Source organism: Amia ocellicauda, chromosome 16 (assembly GCF_036373705.1).
Source record: "Amia ocellicauda isolate fAmiCal2 chromosome 16, fAmiCal2.hap1, whole genome shotgun sequence".
NCBI classification, from domain to species: domain Eukaryota; kingdom Metazoa; phylum Chordata; class Actinopteri; order Amiiformes; family Amiidae; genus Amia; species Amia ocellicauda.
Genome location: NC_089865.1, coordinates 27,855,334 through 27,872,033, shown reverse-complemented (window position 1 = coordinate 27,872,033; position 16,700 = coordinate 27,855,334). Strand labels below are relative to the sequence as shown.

General features: G+C 46.8%; 15 non-coding genes across 15 annotated transcripts; 8 read left to right on the top strand and 7 right to left on the bottom strand.

Annotated features, from left to right (window-relative positions):
• Window positions 1-330: 330 nt before the first annotated feature.
• trnap-ugg (transfer RNA proline (anticodon UGG)) lies at window positions 331-402 on the bottom strand. The gene has a single exon. It is a non-coding gene; the product is annotated as a tRNA-Pro (tRNA).
• Window positions 403-1,773: 1,371 nt separating this feature from the next.
• Window positions 1,774-1,868, top strand: trnai-uau (transfer RNA isoleucine (anticodon UAU)). The gene is made up of 2 exons: window positions 1,774-1,811; window positions 1,833-1,868. It is a non-coding gene; the product is annotated as a tRNA-Ile (tRNA).
• Window positions 1,869-2,386: 518 nt separating this feature from the next.
• On the bottom strand, window positions 2,387-2,458 carry trnaw-cca (transfer RNA tryptophan (anticodon CCA)). Its single transcript has one exon. It is a non-coding gene; the product is annotated as a tRNA-Trp (tRNA).
• Window positions 2,459-3,872: 1,414 nt separating this feature from the next.
• Window positions 3,873-3,967, top strand: trnai-uau (transfer RNA isoleucine (anticodon UAU)). The gene is made up of 2 exons: window positions 3,873-3,910; window positions 3,932-3,967. It is a non-coding gene; the product is annotated as a tRNA-Ile (tRNA).
• A 518-nt stretch (window positions 3,968-4,485) lies between these two features.
• trnaw-cca (transfer RNA tryptophan (anticodon CCA)) lies at window positions 4,486-4,557 on the bottom strand. Its single transcript has one exon. It is a non-coding gene; the product is annotated as a tRNA-Trp (tRNA).
• Window positions 4,558-5,971: 1,414 nt separating this feature from the next.
• On the top strand, window positions 5,972-6,066 carry trnai-uau (transfer RNA isoleucine (anticodon UAU)). Its single transcript has 2 exons — window positions 5,972-6,009; window positions 6,031-6,066. It is a non-coding gene; the product is annotated as a tRNA-Ile (tRNA).
• Window positions 6,067-8,070: 2,004 nt separating this feature from the next.
• trnai-uau (transfer RNA isoleucine (anticodon UAU)) lies at window positions 8,071-8,165 on the top strand. Its single transcript has 2 exons — window positions 8,071-8,108; window positions 8,130-8,165. It is a non-coding gene; the product is annotated as a tRNA-Ile (tRNA).
• Window positions 8,166-8,682: 517 nt separating this feature from the next.
• trnaw-cca (transfer RNA tryptophan (anticodon CCA)) lies at window positions 8,683-8,754 on the bottom strand. The gene has a single exon. It is a non-coding gene; the product is annotated as a tRNA-Trp (tRNA).
• Window positions 8,755-10,168: 1,414 nt separating this feature from the next.
• trnai-uau (transfer RNA isoleucine (anticodon UAU)) lies at window positions 10,169-10,263 on the top strand. Its single transcript has 2 exons — window positions 10,169-10,206; window positions 10,228-10,263. It is a non-coding gene; the product is annotated as a tRNA-Ile (tRNA).
• A 517-nt stretch (window positions 10,264-10,780) lies between these two features.
• trnaw-cca (transfer RNA tryptophan (anticodon CCA)) lies at window positions 10,781-10,852 on the bottom strand. Its single transcript has one exon. It is a non-coding gene; the product is annotated as a tRNA-Trp (tRNA).
• A 1,412-nt stretch (window positions 10,853-12,264) lies between these two features.
• Window positions 12,265-12,359, top strand: trnai-uau (transfer RNA isoleucine (anticodon UAU)). The gene is made up of 2 exons: window positions 12,265-12,302; window positions 12,324-12,359. It is a non-coding gene; the product is annotated as a tRNA-Ile (tRNA).
• Window positions 12,360-12,877: 518 nt separating this feature from the next.
• Window positions 12,878-12,949, bottom strand: trnaw-cca (transfer RNA tryptophan (anticodon CCA)). The gene has a single exon. It is a non-coding gene; the product is annotated as a tRNA-Trp (tRNA).
• A 1,414-nt stretch (window positions 12,950-14,363) lies between these two features.
• Window positions 14,364-14,458, top strand: trnai-uau (transfer RNA isoleucine (anticodon UAU)). The gene is made up of 2 exons: window positions 14,364-14,401; window positions 14,423-14,458. It is a non-coding gene; the product is annotated as a tRNA-Ile (tRNA).
• A 518-nt stretch (window positions 14,459-14,976) lies between these two features.
• Window positions 14,977-15,048, bottom strand: trnaw-cca (transfer RNA tryptophan (anticodon CCA)). The gene has a single exon. It is a non-coding gene; the product is annotated as a tRNA-Trp (tRNA).
• Window positions 15,049-16,449: 1,401 nt separating this feature from the next.
• On the top strand, window positions 16,450-16,544 carry trnai-uau (transfer RNA isoleucine (anticodon UAU)). The gene is made up of 2 exons: window positions 16,450-16,487; window positions 16,509-16,544. It is a non-coding gene; the product is annotated as a tRNA-Ile (tRNA).
• Window positions 16,545-16,700: the final 156 nt, after the last annotated feature.

Genomic DNA, 16,700 nt, shown 5'->3' with positions numbered 1-16,700 from the left:
GAGAGCATGGTCTAGCAGGACCGCAAACAACTCAAAAGAATGCCTCTCCTTTGGTGCAGCTCAGGTGTACACGTTCAGCAAAGGTCTCCATAACAAGCCGGAAAACCAAATTTCTTCCCTCTCCTCCACAATACACTACATGTGCTCCTCCTCCTCAACATCAACAACAACAACAATAACAACAAAAACCTTGTATAATAATATAATTTGTTTCAAAGAGAAGAAAACACTGGAAAACAGCATCTGAGGTCAAAAGCCCTGCATTTACGCAGACTTCCACAGAGAGCGACCTGCCCAGGGACCCCAGAACAGAGAAGGAGCAGGCAAGACGGGCTTGTCCGGGAGTTGAACCCGGGACCTCTCGCACCCAAAGCGAGAATCATACCCCTAGATCAACGAGCCACGGGAAGCCTGTCCGCACCTCTCAGGAGTTGAAAATCTCCTGGATCTCTCAAGAGTTGAGAATACCCTGGCCGAGAGCGCCGCGCAGAAAGCCACCGAAAGCCAAAACGGAGCGGGACACTGGAGAACATGTTATCAGCAGCTCTGGCACCATACATAGCTGTTCTACCACCCTCTGAGGGAGAGAACAACAAGCGACAATCATACCCCTACGCCAACGAGCCAACTGAAGGAGTGGCTTCACAACCTCTCCTTGGCAAGGGCGTACCTGCTTGAGGCAGACCGGGAAACCTACGCTCTTTGACTAATACCATGGACTGTGGCGCTGACGTGTCTTTCCAGAACGGTAACCCCTCCCCGAATGAGACAGCAGGGAGAGCATGGTCCGGCAGGACCGCAAACAACTCAAAAGAGTTGAGAATACCCTGGCCGAGAGCGGCGCGCAGCGAGGCACCGAAAATCAAAACGGAGCGGGACACCAGAGAACATGCTATCAGCAGCTCTGGCACCGCACATAGCTGTTTTACCTCCCTCTGAGGGAGAGAGGGAAACAACCCCAAGGAGACTCCTGTTGCCAGCCACGACACCACAAAGCTTCGCGCCCTGGGGCTCAAACTGTCATTTCTACACTCTCAAAGCACTGGGAAGTCCGTTTCATTGATTTTCATGTCATAACTTTAAACCCACGCATGACCCAATGTCCGGATGAAGCTGGTTCAGTTACTTCCACGTTTTGCCTCTTTTGTAAAATGCAAAGTGAATCGAATGAAAATGAAAAGATTGTTTGAACGTTTCATCTGTGTTGCTGAGGAATTCAAGAAGCAGCAAGATTGGACTCGCAGCGATGGAGATGGAGGTTTTGGAATCACTGTCACTCCAGTGGAAAGCCTGAAAAGCGCTACTTTGCAGCAGTGCCAGTCGTGTAGTGGTATCATACAAGATTCCCATTCTTGTGACTCGCGTTCGATTCCCGGCTGACGCACCCGACATGCTGCGCTTCCCCTCTTGTTTCCCCACACTGGTACTTGAATCGTGTGGTTAGGTCCATACCTTACTCATAAATTGAGTATGGAAAGATGGCCTGGATTTTGAACAGTCTATGTATGGCTTCGTGTCAAGGTGAAGAGCTGACTTGTGAATTTCTGTGACTGTTCATCCCATTAACTTTCATCCATTTTCTAGCACACAGTTTCTCAGGAAAGTCAATCTTGTCCACATATCTTTCCTTCACAAATTGGGCTAATGTGGAACACTAGGAACACTGGCATTCGAAATGGTAATCATGGATGCATGTCAATCTACCAACTTCTCTTGGCTTTCTTCTGACTCAGTGGGACGCGGCTATACATCCTTTCTTGGACCAGTTTTCTGGCTCTAGTGGCGCAATCGGTTAGCGCACGGTACTTATAGAGCAGTACGCAGCCTGTGTCATGCTGAGGTTGTGAGTTCAAGCCTCACCTAGAGCAGTTAGCTTTTCTGCCTGGTGTTCAATTCCATGTAATGCTACCCCAGGAAAGGTAATGGTATTGTGAAATGAAAAAGCTGCTATGTTGCATGGAGAAGCTCCCTCCGCAGTCATGAACAAGAAAGTGCATCCAACGGTTGCTTTCGCAAACATCTATGCTTTGCCAAATGGAAAAATTATGTCATTCTGGCACGCAATGCTGGCTTCACATTCATGTGGAATTTGACTTTGGTTGGCAGATCAACGGCAGCGTTGGTGGTATAGTGGCAAGCATAGCTGCCTTCCCAGCAGTTGACCTGGCTTCCATTCCCGGCCAATGCACAACCTTTAGTTGCACATTCGCAGCGGACAGGTGGCAGCAATAGTTCAAAGTGCATGGCTACGTAGATCCCTTTGTTCCTTATGGCAAGTGTGAGTCTGGCAAAATCAGTGACATTTAGGTGCTTTGTGAATTTACGTTGCCGCTTGTGGACTTTTTATTGGAACTCTGGCGTTGGGCCTTCCCGTTGTACAAAACACTGACCCCGACGTGAATCAAACACGCACCCTTCTGATCTGGAGTCAGACGCGCTACCGTTGCGCCACGAGGTCTCAGGGCGAAAGAGTGTCCCGTAAAACAGTGGTGTTCAAAGTATGTTGATGTCCAAAGTTTGTGTGTGTTCTGTTGGGTTAGGCAGTGGAATGCTTTGATTACTACTACTAGCGAGATAGTCGCTCTATCCACGAAGCAACACTTAGCATAGCAGAGCCTATAGCTCGCTGTTAGTCCGTGTACCTCATAGGTATCACACCTGGCATCAGTGCCCAATAATTCCCTTGCTTTGACAACTGTCTGTCTATGACTTCACCTACAGACGTGGACAAGACGTGGGTTTTAGATCGTATGTGCGTCAACATGAAGTTCGAGAGGTTCACGGTGCCGTAAACAAAACGCTCTAGCCTTTCGAGGGCACTCCAATTGGACCAGCTGTGGGTGCTTGCCATCTCGTCGTTTCTTTCACTTCTCACTTTGCATGCATACACATTTCTCTGAGAATGACGGCACAGAGTGCGTATAAGCCCTAAACGAGAACGAGTGATTAATCCCAGGCTCCCGATTTCTTCACTACTTCCTAAGTTAAAAGACGGCCTGGAGATGCCAAGGATTGAACGCGGGGACTTCATACATGCACTCTACCACTGAGTTACATCCCCACCGGCGAGAGGCTGCTCGCAAACCTTGTATCTCCTTCCAAAAAAAACACTCAAACTGTCATTTCTACACTCTCAAAGCACTGGGAAGTCCGTTTCATTGATTTTCATGTCGTAACTTTAAACCCACGCATGACCCAATGTCCGGATGAAGCTGGTTCAGTTACTTCCACGTTTTGCCTCTTTTGTAAAATGCAAAGTGAATCGAATGAAAATGAAAAGATTGTTTAAACGTTTCATCTGTGTTGCTGAGGAATTCAAGAAGCAGCAAGATTGGACTCACAGCGATTGAGATGGAGGTTTTGGAATCACTGTCACTCCAGTGGAAAGCCTGAAATGCGCTACTTTGCAGCAGTGCCAGTCGTGTAGTGGTATCATACAAGATTCCCATTCTTGTGACTCGCGTTCGATTCCCGGCTGGTGCACCCGACATGCTGCGCTTCCCCTCTTGTTTCCCCACACTGGTACTTGAATCGTGTGGTTAGGTCCATATCTTACTCATAAATTGAGTATGGAAAGATGGCCTGGATTTTGAAAAGTCTATGTATGGCTTCGTGTCAAGGTGAAAAGCTGACTTGTGAATTTCTGTGACTGTTCATCCCATTAACTTTCATCCATTTTCTAGCACACAGTTTCTCAGGAAAGTCAATCTTGTCCACATATCTTTCCTTCACAAATTGGGCTAATGTGGAACACTAGGAACACTGACATTCGAAATTGTAAACATGGATGCATGTCAATCTACCAACTTCCCTTGGCTTGCTTGTGACTCAGTGGGACGCGGCTATACAACCTTTCTTGGACCAGTTTTCTGGCTCTAGTGGCGCAATCGGTTAGCGCACGGTACTTATAGAGCAGTATGCAGCCTGTGTCATGCTGAGGTTGTGAGTTCAAGCCTCACCTAGAGCAGTTAGCTTTTCTGCCTGGTGTTCAATTCCATGTAATGCTACCCCAGGAAAGGTAATGGTATTGTGAAATGAAAAAGCTGCTATGTTGCATGGAGAAGCTCCCTCCGCAGTCATGAACAGGAAAGTGCATCCAACGGTTGCTTTCGCAAACATCTATGCTTTGCCAAATGGAAAAATGATGTCATTCTGGCACGCAATGCTGGCTTCACATTCATGTGGAATTTGACTTTGGTTGGCAGATCAACGGCAGCGTTGGTGGTATAGTGGCAAGCATAGCTGCCTTCCCAGCAGTTGACCTGGCTTCAATTCCCGGCCAATGCAAAACCTTTAGTTGCACATTCGCAGCGGACAGGTGGCAGCAATAGTTCAAAGTGCATGGCTACGTAGATCCCTTTGTTCCTTATGGCAAGTGTGAGTCTGGCAAAATCAGTGACATTTAGGTGCTTTGTGAATTTACGTTGCCGCTTGTGGACTTTTTATTGGAACTCTGGCGTTGGGCCTTCCCGTTGTACAAAACACTGACCCCGACGTGAATCAAACACGCACCCTTCTGATCTGGAGTCAGACGCACTACCGTTGCGCCACGAGGTCTCAGGGCGAAAGAGTGTCCCGTAAAACAGTGGTGTTCAAAGTATGTTGATGTCCAAAGTTTGTGTGTGTTCTGTTGGGTTAGGCAGTGGAATGCTTTGATTACTACTACTAGCGAGATAGTCGCTCTATCCACGAAGCAACACTTAGCATAGCAGAGCCTATAGCTCGCTGTTAGTCCGTGTACCTCATAGGTATCACACCTGGCATCAGTGCCCAATAATTCCCTTGCTTTGACAACTGTCTGTCTATGACTTCACCTACAGACGTGGACAAGACGTGGGTTTTAGATCGTATGTGCGTCAACATGAAGTTCGAGAGGTTCACGGTGCCGTAAACAAAACGCTCTAGCCTTTCGAGGGCACTCCAATTGGACCAGCTGTGGGTGCTTGCCATCTCGTCGTTTCTTTCACTTCTCACTTTGCATGCATACACATTTCTCTGAGAATGACGGCACAGAGTGCGTATAAGCCCTAAACGAGAACGAGTGATTAATCCCAGGCTCCCGATTTCTTCACTACTTCCTAAGTTTAAAGACGGCCTGGAGATGCCAAGGATTGAACGCGGGGACTTCATACATGCACTCTACCACTGAGTTACATCCCCACCGGCGAGAGGCTGCTCGCAAACCTTGTATCTCCTTCCAAAAAAAACACTCAAACTGTCATTTCTACACTCTGAAAGCACTGGGAAGTCCGTTTCATTGATTTTCATGTCGTAACTTTCAACCCACGCATGACCCAATGTCCGGATGAAGCTGGTTCAGTTACTTCCACGTTTTGCCTCTTTTGTAAAATGCAAAGTGAATCGAATGAAAATGAAAAGATTGTTTGAACGTTTCATCTGTGTTGCTGAGGAATTCAAGAAGCAGCAAGATTGGACTCACAGCGATTGAGATGGAGGTTTTGGAATCACTGTCACTCCAGTGGAAAGCCTGAAATGCGCTACTTTGCAGCAGTGCCAGTCGTGTAGTGGTATCATACAAGATTCCCATTCTTGTGACTCGCGTTCGATTCCCGGCTGGTGCACCCGACATGCTGCGCTTCCCCTCTTGTTTCCCCACACTGGTACTTGAATCGTGTGGTTAGGTCCATATCTTACTCATAAATTGAGTATGGAAAGATGGCCTGGATTTTGAAAAGTCTATGTATGGCTTCGTGTCAAGGTGAAAAGCTGACTTGTGAATTTCTGTGACTGTTCATCCCATTAACTTTCATCCATTTTCTAGCACACAGTTTCTCAGGAAAGTCAATCTTGTCCACATATCTTTCCTTCACAAATTGGGCTAATGTGGAACACTAGGAACACTGACATTCGAAATTGTAAACATGGATGCATGTCAATCTACCAACTTCCCTTGGCTTTCTTGTGACTCAGTGGGACGCGGCTATACAACCTTTCTTGGACCAGTTTTCTGGCTCTAGTGGCGCAATCGGTTAGCGCACGGTACTTATAGAGCAGTACGCAGCCTGTGTCATGCTGAGGTTGTGAGTTCAAGCCTCACCTAGAGCAGTTAGCTTTTCTGCCTGGTGTTCAATTCCATGTAATGCTACCCCAGGAAAGGTAATGGTATTGTGAAATGAAAAAGCTGCTATGTTGCATGGAGAAGCTCCCTCCGCAGTCATGAACAGGAAAGTGCATCCAACGGTTGCTTTCGCAAACATCTATGCTTTGCCAAATGGAAAAATGATGTCATTCTGGCACGCAATGCTGGCTTCACATTCATGTGGAATTTGACTTTGGTTGGCAGATCAACGGCAGCGTTGGTGGTATAGTGGCAAACATAGCTGCCTTCCCAGCAGTTGACCTGGCTTCGATTCCCGGCCAATGCAAAACCTTTAGTTGCACATTCGCAGCGGACAGGTGGCAGCAATAGTTCAATGTGCATGGCAACGTAGATCCCTTTGTTCCTAATGGCAAGTGTGAGTCTGGCAAAATCAGTGACATTTAGGTGCTTTGTGAATTTACGTTGCCGCTTGTGGACTTTTTATTGGAACTCTGGCGTTGGGCCTTCCCGTTGTACAAAACACTGAACCCGACGTGAATTGACCATGCACCCTTCTGATCTGGAGTCAGACGCGCTACCGTTGCGCCACGAGGTCTCAGGGTGAAAGAGTGTCCCGTGAAACAGTGGTGTTCAAAGTATGTTGATGTCCAAAGTTTGTGTGTGTTCTGTTGGGTTAGGCAGTGGAATGCTTTGATTACTACTACTAGCGAGATAGTCGCTCTATCCACGAAGCAACACTCAGCATAGCAGAGCCTATAGCTCGCTGTTAGTCCGTGTACCTCATAGGTATCACACCTGGCATCAGTGCCCAATAATTCCCTTGCTTTGACAACTGTCTGTCTATGACTTCACCTACAGACGTGGACAAGACGTGGGTTTTAGATCGTATGTGTGTCAACATGAAGTTCGAGAGGTTCACGGTGCCGTAAACAAAACGCTCTAGCCTTTCGAGGGCACTCCAATTGGACCAGCTGTGGGTGCTTGCCATCTCGTCGTTTCTTTCACTTTTCACTTTGCATGCATACACATTTCTCTGAGAATGACGGCACAGACTGCGTATAAGCCCTAAACGAGAACGAGTGATTAATCCCAGGCTCCCGATTTCTTCACTACTTCCTAAGTTAAAAGACGGCCTGGAGATGCCAAGGATTGAACGCGGGGACCTCATACATGCACTCTACCACTGAGTTATGTCCCCACCGGCGAAAGGCTGCTCGCAAACCTTGTATCTCCTTCCAAAAAAAACACTCAAACTGTCATTTCTACACTCTGAAAGCACTGGGAAGTCCGTTTCATTGATTTTCATGTCGTAACTTTCAACCCACACATGACCCAATGTCCGGATGAAGCTGGTTCAGTTACTTCCACGTTTTGCCTCTTTTGTAAAATGCAAAGTGAATCGAATGAAAATGAAAAGATTGTTTGAACGTTTCATCTGTGTTGCTGAGGAATTCAAGAAGCAGCAAGATTGGACTCACAGCGATTGAGATGGAGGTTTTGGAATCACTGTCACTCCAGTGGAAAGCCTGAAATGCGCTACTTTGCAGCAGTGCCAGTCGTGTAGTGGTATCATACAAGATTCCCATTCTTGTGACTCGCGTTAGATTCCCGGCTGGTGCACCCGACATGCTGCGCTTCCCCTCTTGTTTCCCCACACTGGTACTTGAATCGTGTGGTTAGGTCCATATCTTACTCATAAATTGAGTATGGAAAGATGGCCTGGATTTTGAAAAGTCTATGTATGGCTTCGTGTCAAGGTGAAAAGCTGACTTGTGAATTTCTGTGACTGTTCATCCCATTAACTTTCATCCATTTTCCAGCACACAGTTTCTCAGGAAAGTCAATCTTGTCCACATATCTTTCCTTCACAAATTGGGCTAATGTGGAACACTAGGAACACTGACATTCGAAATTGTAAACATGGATGCATGTCAATCTACCAACTTCCCTTGGCTTTCTTGTGACTCAGTGGGACGCGGCTATACAACCTTTCTTGGACGAGTTTTCTGGCTCTAGTGGCGCAATCGGTTAGCGCACGGTACTTATAGAGCAGTACGCAGCCTGTGTCATGCTGAGGTTGTGAGTTCAAGCCTCACCTAGAGCAGTTAGCTTTTCTGCCTGGTGTTCAATTCCATGTAATGCTACCCCAGGAAAGGTAATGTTATTGTGAAATGAAAAAGCTGCTATGTTGCATGGAGAAGCTCCCTCTGCAGTCATGAACAGGAAAGTGCATCCAACGGTTGCTTTCGCAAACATCTATGCTTTGCCAAATGGAAAAATGATGTCATTCTGGCACGCAATGCTGGCTTCACATTCATGTGGAATTTGACTTTGTTGGCTAATCAACGGCAGTGTTGGTGGTATAGTGGCAAGCATAGCTGCCTTCCCAGCAGTTGACCTGGCTTCAATTCCCGGCCAATGCAAAACCTTTAGTTGCACATTCGCAGCGGACAGGTGGCAGCAATAGTTCAAAGTGCATGGCTACGTAGATCCCTTTGTTCCTAATGGAAAGTGTGAGTCTGGCAAAATCAGTGACATTTAGGTGCTTTGTGAATTTACGTTGCCGCTTGTGGACTTTTTATTGGAACTCTGGCGTTGGGCCTTCCCGTTGTACAAAACACTGACCCCGACGTGAATCGAACACGCACCCTTCTGATCTGGAGTCAGACGCGCTACCGTTGCGCCACGAGGTCTCAGGGTGAAAGAGTGTCCCGTGAAACAGTGGTGTTCAAAGTATGTTGATGTCCAAAGTTTGTGTGTGTTCTGTTGGGTTAGGCAGTGGAATGCTTTGATTACTACTACTAGCGAGATAGTCGCTCTATCCACGAAGCAACACTCAGCATAGCAGAGCCTATAGCTCGCTGTTAGTCCGTGTACCTCATAGGTATCACACCTGGCATCAGTGCCCAATAATTCCCTTGCTTTGACAACTGTCTGTCTATGACTTCACCTACAGACGTGGACAAGACGTGGGTTTTAGATCGTATGTGCGTCAACATGAAGTTCGAGAGGTTCACGGTGCCGTAAACAAAACGCTCTAGCCTTTCGAGGGCACTCCAATTGGACCAGCTGTGGGTGCTTGCCATCTCGTCGTTTCTTTCACTTTTCACTTTGCATGCATACACATTTCTCTGAGAATGACGGCACAGAGTGCGTATAAGCCCTAAACGAGAACGAGTGATTAATCCCAGGCTCCCGATTTCTTCACTACTTCCTAAGTTAAAAGACGGCCTGGAGATGCCAAGGATTGAACGCGGGGACCTCATACATGCACTCTACCACTGAGTTACATCCCCACCGGCGAGAGGCTGCTCGCAAACCTTGTATCTCCTTCCAAAAAAAACACTCAAACTGTCATTTCTACACTCTGAAAGCACTGGGAAGTCCGTTTCATTGATTTTCATGTCGTAACTTTCAACCCACGCATGACCCAATGTCCGGATGAAGCTGGTTCAGTTACTTCCACGTTTTGCCTCTTTTGTAAAATGCAAAGTGAATCGAATGAAATTGAAAAGATTGTTTGAACGTTTCATCTGTGTTGCTGAGGAATTCAAGAAGCAGCAAGATTGGACTCACAGCGATTGAGATGGAGGTTTTGGAATCACTGTCACTCCAGTGGAAAGCCTGAAATGCGCTACTTTGCAGCAGTGCCAGTCGTGTAGTGGTATCATACAAGATTCCCATTCTTGTGACTCGCGTTCGATTCCCGGCTGGTGCACCCGACATGCTGCGCTTCCCCTCTTGTTTCCCCACACTGGTACTTGAATCGTGTGGTTAGGTCCATATCTTACTCATAAATTGAGTATGGAAAGATGGCCTGGATTTTGAAAAGTCTATGTATGGCTTTGTGTCAAGGTGAAAAGCTGACTTGTGAATTTCTGTGACTGTTCATCCCATTAACTTTCATCCATTTTCTAGCACACAGTTTCTCAGGAAAGTCAATCTTGTCCACATATCTTTCCTTCACAAATTGGGCTAATGTGGAACACTAGGAACACTGACATTCGAAATTGTAAACATGGATGCATGTCAATCTACCAACTTCCCTTGGCTTTCTTGTGACTCAGTGGGACGCGGCTATACAACCTTTCTTGGACAAGTTTTCTGGCTCTAGTGGCGCAATCGGTTAGCGCACGGTACTTATAGAGCAGTACGCAGCCTGTGTCATGCTGAGGTTGTGAGTTCAAGCCTCACCTAGAGCAGTTAGCTTTTCTGCCTGGTGTTCAATTCCATGTAATGCTACCCCAGGAAAGGTAATGGTATTGTGAAATGAAAAAGCTGCTATGTTGCATGGAGAAGCTCCCTCCGCAGTCATGAACAGGAAAGTGCATCCAACGGTTGCTTTCGCAAACATCTATGCTTTGCCAAATGGAAAAATGATGTCATTCTGGCACGCAATGCTGGCTTCACATTCATGTGGAATTTGACTTTGTTGGCTAATCAACGGCAGTGTTGGTGGTATAGTGGCAAGCATAGCTGCCTTCCCAGCAGTTGACCTGGCTTCAATTCCCGGCCAATGCAAAACCTTTAGTTGCACATTCGCAGCGGACAGGTGGCAGCAATAGTTCAAAGTGCATGGCTACGTAGATCCCTTTGTTCCTAATGGAAAGTGTGAGTCTGGCAAAATCAGTGACATTTAGGTGCTTTGTGAATTTACGTTGCCGCTTGTGGACTTTTTATTGGAACTCTGGCGTTGGGCCTTCCCGTTGTACAAAACACTGACCCCGACGTGAATCGAACACGCACCCTTCTGATCTGGAGTCAGACGCGCTACCATTGCGCCACGAGGTCTCAGGGCGAAAGAGTGTCCCGTGAAACAGTGGTGTTCAAAGTATGTTGATGTCCAAAGTTTGTGTGTGTTCTGTTGGGTTAGGCAGTGGAATGCTTTGATTACTACTACTAGCGAGATAGTCGCTCTATCCACGAAGCAACACTCAGCATAGCAGAGCCTATAGCTCGCTGTTAGTCCGTGTACCTCATAGGTATCACACCTGGCATCAGTGCCCAATAATTCCCTTGCTTTGACAACTGTCTGTCTATGACTTCACCTACAGACGTGGACAAGACGTGGGTTTTAGATCGTATGTGCGTCAACATGAAGTTCGAGAGGTTCACGGTGCCGTAAACAAAACGCTCTAGCCTTTCGAGGGCACTCCAATTGGACCAGCTGTGGGTGCTTGCCATCTCGTCGTATCTTTCACTTTTCACTTTGCATGCATACACATGTCTCTGAGAATGACGGCACAGAGTGCGTATAAGCCCTAAACGAGAACGAGTGATTAATCCCAAGCTCCCGATTTCTTCACTACTTCCTAAGTTAAAAGACGGCCTGGAGATGTCAAGGATTGAACGCGGGGACCTCATATATGCACTCTACCACAGAGCTACATCCCCACCGGTGAGAGGCTGCTCGCAAACCTTGTATCTCCTTCCAATAAAAACACTCAAACTGTCATTTCTACACTCTGAAAGCACTGGGAAGTCCGTTTCATTGATTTTCATGTCGTAACTTTAAACCCACGCATCACCCAATGTCTGGATGAAGCTGGTTCAGTTACTTCCACGTTTTGCCTCTTTTGTAAAATGCAAAGTGAATCGAATGAAAATGAAAAGATTGTTTGAACGTTTCATCTGTGTTGCTGAGGAATTCAAGAAGCAGCAAGATTGGACTCACAGCGATGGAGATGGAGGTTTTGGAATCACTGTCACTCCAGTGGAAAGCCTAAAAAGCGCTACTTTGCAGCAGTGCCAGTCGTGTAGTGGTATCATACAAGATTCCCATTCTTGTGACTCGCGTTCGATTCCCAGCTGGTGCACCCGACATGCTGCGCTTCCCCTCGTTTCCCCACACTGGTACTTGAATCGTGTGGTTAGGTCCATACCTTACTCATAAATTGAGTATGGAAAGATGGCCTGGATTTTGAACAGTATATGTATGGCTTCGTGTCAAGGTGAAGAGCTGACTTGTGAATTTCTGTGACTGTCCATCCCATTAACTTTCATCCATTTTCTAGCACACAGTTTCTCAGGAAAGTCAATCTTGTCCACATATCTTTCCTTCACAAATTGGGCTAATGTGGAACACTAGGAACACTGGCATTCGAAATGGTAATCATGGATGCATGTCAATCTACCAACTTCTCTTGGCTTTCCTCTGACTCAGTGGGACGCAACTATACATCCTTTCTTGGGCTAGTTTTCCGGCTCTAGTGGCGCAATCGGTTAGCGCACGGTACTTATAGAGCAGTACGCAGCCCGTGTCATGCCGAGGTTGTGAGTTCAAGCCTCACCTAGAGCAGTTAGCTTTTCTGCCTGGTGTTCAATTCCATGTAATGCTACCCCAGGAAAGGTAATGGTATTGTGAAATGAAAAAGCTGCTATGTTGCATGGAGAAGCTCCCTCCGCAGTCACGAACAGGAAAGTGCATCCAACGGTTGCTTTCGCAAACATCTATGCTTTGCCAAATGGAAAAATGATGTCATTCTGGCACGCAATGCTGGCTTCACATTCATGTGGAATTTGACTTTGGTTGGCAGATCAACGGCAGCGTTGGTGGTATAGTGGCAAGCATAGCTGCCTTCCCAGCAGTTGACCTGGCTTTGATTCCCGGCCAATGCAAAACCTTTAGTTGCACATTCGCTGCGCACAGGTGGCAGCAATAGTTCAAAGTGCATGGCTACGTAGATCCCTTTGTTCCTAATGGCAAGTGTGAGTCTGGCAAAATCAGTGACATTTAGGTGCTTTGTGAATTTACGTTGCCGCTTGTGGACTTTTTATTGGAACTCTGGCGTTGGGCCTTCCCGTTGTACAAAACACTGACCCCGACGTGAATCGAACACGCACCCTTCTGATCTGGAGTCAGACGCGCTACCGTTGCGCCACAAGGTCTCAGGGCGAAAGAGTGTACCGTGAAACAGTGGTGTTCAAAGTATGTTGATGTCCAAAGTTTGTGTGTGTTCTGTTGGGTTAGGCAGTGGAATGCTTTGATTACTACTACTAGCGAGATAGTCGCTCTATCCACGAAGCAACACTCAGCATAGCAGAGCCTATAGCTCGCTGTTAGTCCGTGTACCTCATAGGTATCACACCTGGCATCAGTGCCCAATAATTCCGTTGCTTTGACAACTGTGTGTCTATGACTTCACCTACAGACGTGGACAAGACGTGGGTTTTAGATCGTATGTGCGTCAACATGAAGTTCGAGAGGTTCACGGTGCCGTAAACAAAACGCTCTAGCCTTTCGAGGGCACTCCAATTGGACCAGCTGTGGGTGCTTGCCATCTCGTCGTATCTTTCACTTTTCACTTTGCATGCATACACATGTCTCTGAGAATGACGGCACAGAGTGCGTATAAGCCCTAAACGAGAACGAGTGATTAATCCCAGGCTCCCGATTTCTTCACTACTTCCTAAGTTAAAAGACGGCCTGGAGATGCCAAGGATTGAACGCGGGGACCTCATACATGCACTCTACCACAGAGCTACATCCCCACCGGCGAGAGGCTGCTCGCAAACCTTGTATCTCCTTCCAAAAAAAACACTCAAACTGTCATTTCTACACTCTCAAAGCACTGGGAAGTCCGTTTCATTGATTTTCATGTCGTAACTTTAAACCCACGCATGACCCAATGTCCGGATGAAGCTGGTTCAGTTACTTCCACGTTTTGCCTCTTTTGTAAAATGCAAAGTGAATCGAATGAAAATGAAAAGATTGTTTGAACGTTTCATCTGTGTTGCTGAGGAATTCAAGAAGCAGCAAGATTGGACTCGCAGCGATGGAGATGGAGGTTTTGGAATCACTGTCACTCCAGTGGAAAGCCTGAAAAGCGCTACTTTGCAGCAGTGCCAGTCGTGTAGTGGTATCGTACAAGATTCCCATTCTTGTGACTCGCGTTCGATTCCCAGCTGGTGCACCCGACATGCTGCGCTTCCCCTCTTGTTTCCCCACACTGGTACTTGAATCGTGTGGTTAGGTCCATACCTTACTCATAAATTGAGTATGGAAAGATGGCCTGGATTTTGAACAGTCTATGAATGGCTTCGTGTCAAGGTGAAGAGCTGACTTGTGAATTTCTGTGACTGTTCATCCCATTAACTTTCATCCATTTTCTAGCACACAGTTTCTCAGGAAAGTCAATCTTGTCCACATATCTTTCCTTCACAAATTGGGCTAATGTGGAACACAAGGAACACTGGCATTCGACATGGTAAACATGGATGCATGTCAATCTACCAACTTCCCTTGGCTTTCTTGTGACTCAGTGGGACGCGACTATACATCCTTTCTTGGACCAGTTTTCTGGCTCTAGTGGCGCAATCGGTTAGCGCACGGTACTTATAGAGCAGTACGCAGCCCGTGTCATGCCGAGGTTGTGAGTTCAAGCCTCACCTAGAGCAGTTAGCTTTTCTGTCTGGTGTTCAATTCCATGTAATGCTACCCCAGGAAAGGTAATGGTATTGTGAAATGAAAAAGCTGCTATGTTGCATGGAGAAGCTCCCTCCGCAGTCATGAACAGGAATGTGCATCCAACGGTTGCTTTCGCAAACATCTATGCTTTGCCAAATGGAAAAATGATGTCATTCTGGCACGCAATGCTGGCTTCACATTCATGTGGAATTTGACTTTGGTTGGCAGATCAACGGCAGCGTTGGTGGTATAGTGGCAAGCATAGCTGCCTTCCCAGCAGTTGACCTGGCTTCGATTCCCGGCCAATGCAAAACCTTTAGTTGCACATTCGCAGCGGACAGGTGGCAGCAATAGTTCAAAGTGCATGGCTACGTAGATCCCTTTGTTCCTAATGGCAAGTGTGAGTCTGGCAAAATCAGTGACATTAAGCTGCTTTGTGAATTTACGTTGCCGCTTGTGGACTTTTTATTGGAACTCTGGCGTTGAGCCATCCCGTTGTACAAAACACTGACCCCGAAGTGAATCAAACACGCACCCTTCTGATCTGGAGTCAGACGCGCTACCGTTGCGCCACGAGGTCTCAGGGTGAAAGAGTGTCCCGTGAAACAGTGGTGTTCAAAGTATGTTGATGTCCAAAGTTTGTGTGTGTTCTGTTGGGTTAGGCAGTGGAATGCTTTGATTACTACTACTAGCGAGATAGTCGCTCTATCCACGAAGCAACACTCAGCATAGCAGAGCCTATAGCTCGCTGTTAGTCCGTGTACCTCATAGGTATCACACCTGGCATCAGTGCCCAATAATTCCCTTGCTTTGACAACTGTCTGTCTATGACTTCACCTACAGACGTGGATTTTAGATCGTATGTGCGTCAACATGAAGTTCGAGAGGTTCACGGTGCCGTAAACAAACCGCTCTAGCCTTTCGAGGGCACTCCAATTGGACCAGCTGTGGGTGCTTGCCATCTCGTCGTTTCTTTCACTTTTCACTTTGCATGCATACACATTTCTCTGAGAATGACGGCACAGAGTGCGTATAAGCCCTAAACGAGAACGAGTGATTAATCCCAAGCTCCCGATTTCTTCACTACTTCCTAAGTTAAAAGACGGCCTGGAGATGCCAAGGATTGAACGCGGGGACCTCATACATGCACTCTACCACAGAGCTACATCCCCACCGGTGAGAGGCTGCTCGCAAACCTTGTATCTCCTTCCAATAAAAACACTCAAACTGTCATTTCTACACTCTGAAAGCACTGGGAAGTCCGTTTCATTGATTTTCATGTCGTAACTTTAAACCCACGCATGACCCAATGTCTGGATGAAGCTGGTTCAGTTACTTCCACGTTTTGCCTCTTTTGTAAAATGCAAAGTGAATCGAATGAAAATGAAAAGATTGTTTGAACGTTTCATCTGTGTTGCTGAGGAATTCAAGAAGCAGCAAGATTGGACTCACAGCGATGGAGATGGAGGTTTTGGAATCACTGTCACTCCAGTGGAAAGCCTAAAAAGCGCTACTTTGCAGCAGTGCCAGTCGTGTAGTGGTATCATACAAGATTCCCATTCTTGTGACTCGCGTTCGATTCCCAGCTGGTGCACCCGACATGCTGCGCTTCCCCTCGTTTCCCCACACTGGTACTTGAATCGTGTGGTTAGGTCCATACCTTACTCATAAATTGAGTATGGAAAGATGGCCTGGATTTTGAACAGTATATGTATGGCTTCGTGTCAAGGTGAAGAGCTGACTTGTGAATTTCTGTGACTGTCCATCCCATTAACTTTCATCCATTTTCTAGCACACAGTTTCTCAGGAAAGTCAATCTTGTCCACATATCTTTCCTTCACAAATTGGGCTAATGTGGAACACTAGGAACACTGGCATTCGAAATGGTAATCATGGATGCATGTCAATCTACCAACTTCTCTTGGCTTTCCTCTGACTCAGTGGGACGCAACTATACATCCTTTCTTGGGCTAGTTTTCCGGCTCTAGTGGCGCAATCGGTTAGCGCACGGTACTTATAGAGCAGTACGCAGCCCGTGTCATGCCGAGGTTGTGAGTTCAAGCCTCACCTAGAGCAGTTAGCTTTTCTGCCTGGTGTTCAATTCCATGTAATGCTACCCCAGGAAAGGTAATGGTATTGTGAAATGAAAAAGCTGCTATGTTGCATGGAGAAGCTCCCTCCGCAGTCACGAACAGGAAAGTGCATCCAACGGTTGCTTTCGCAAACATCTAT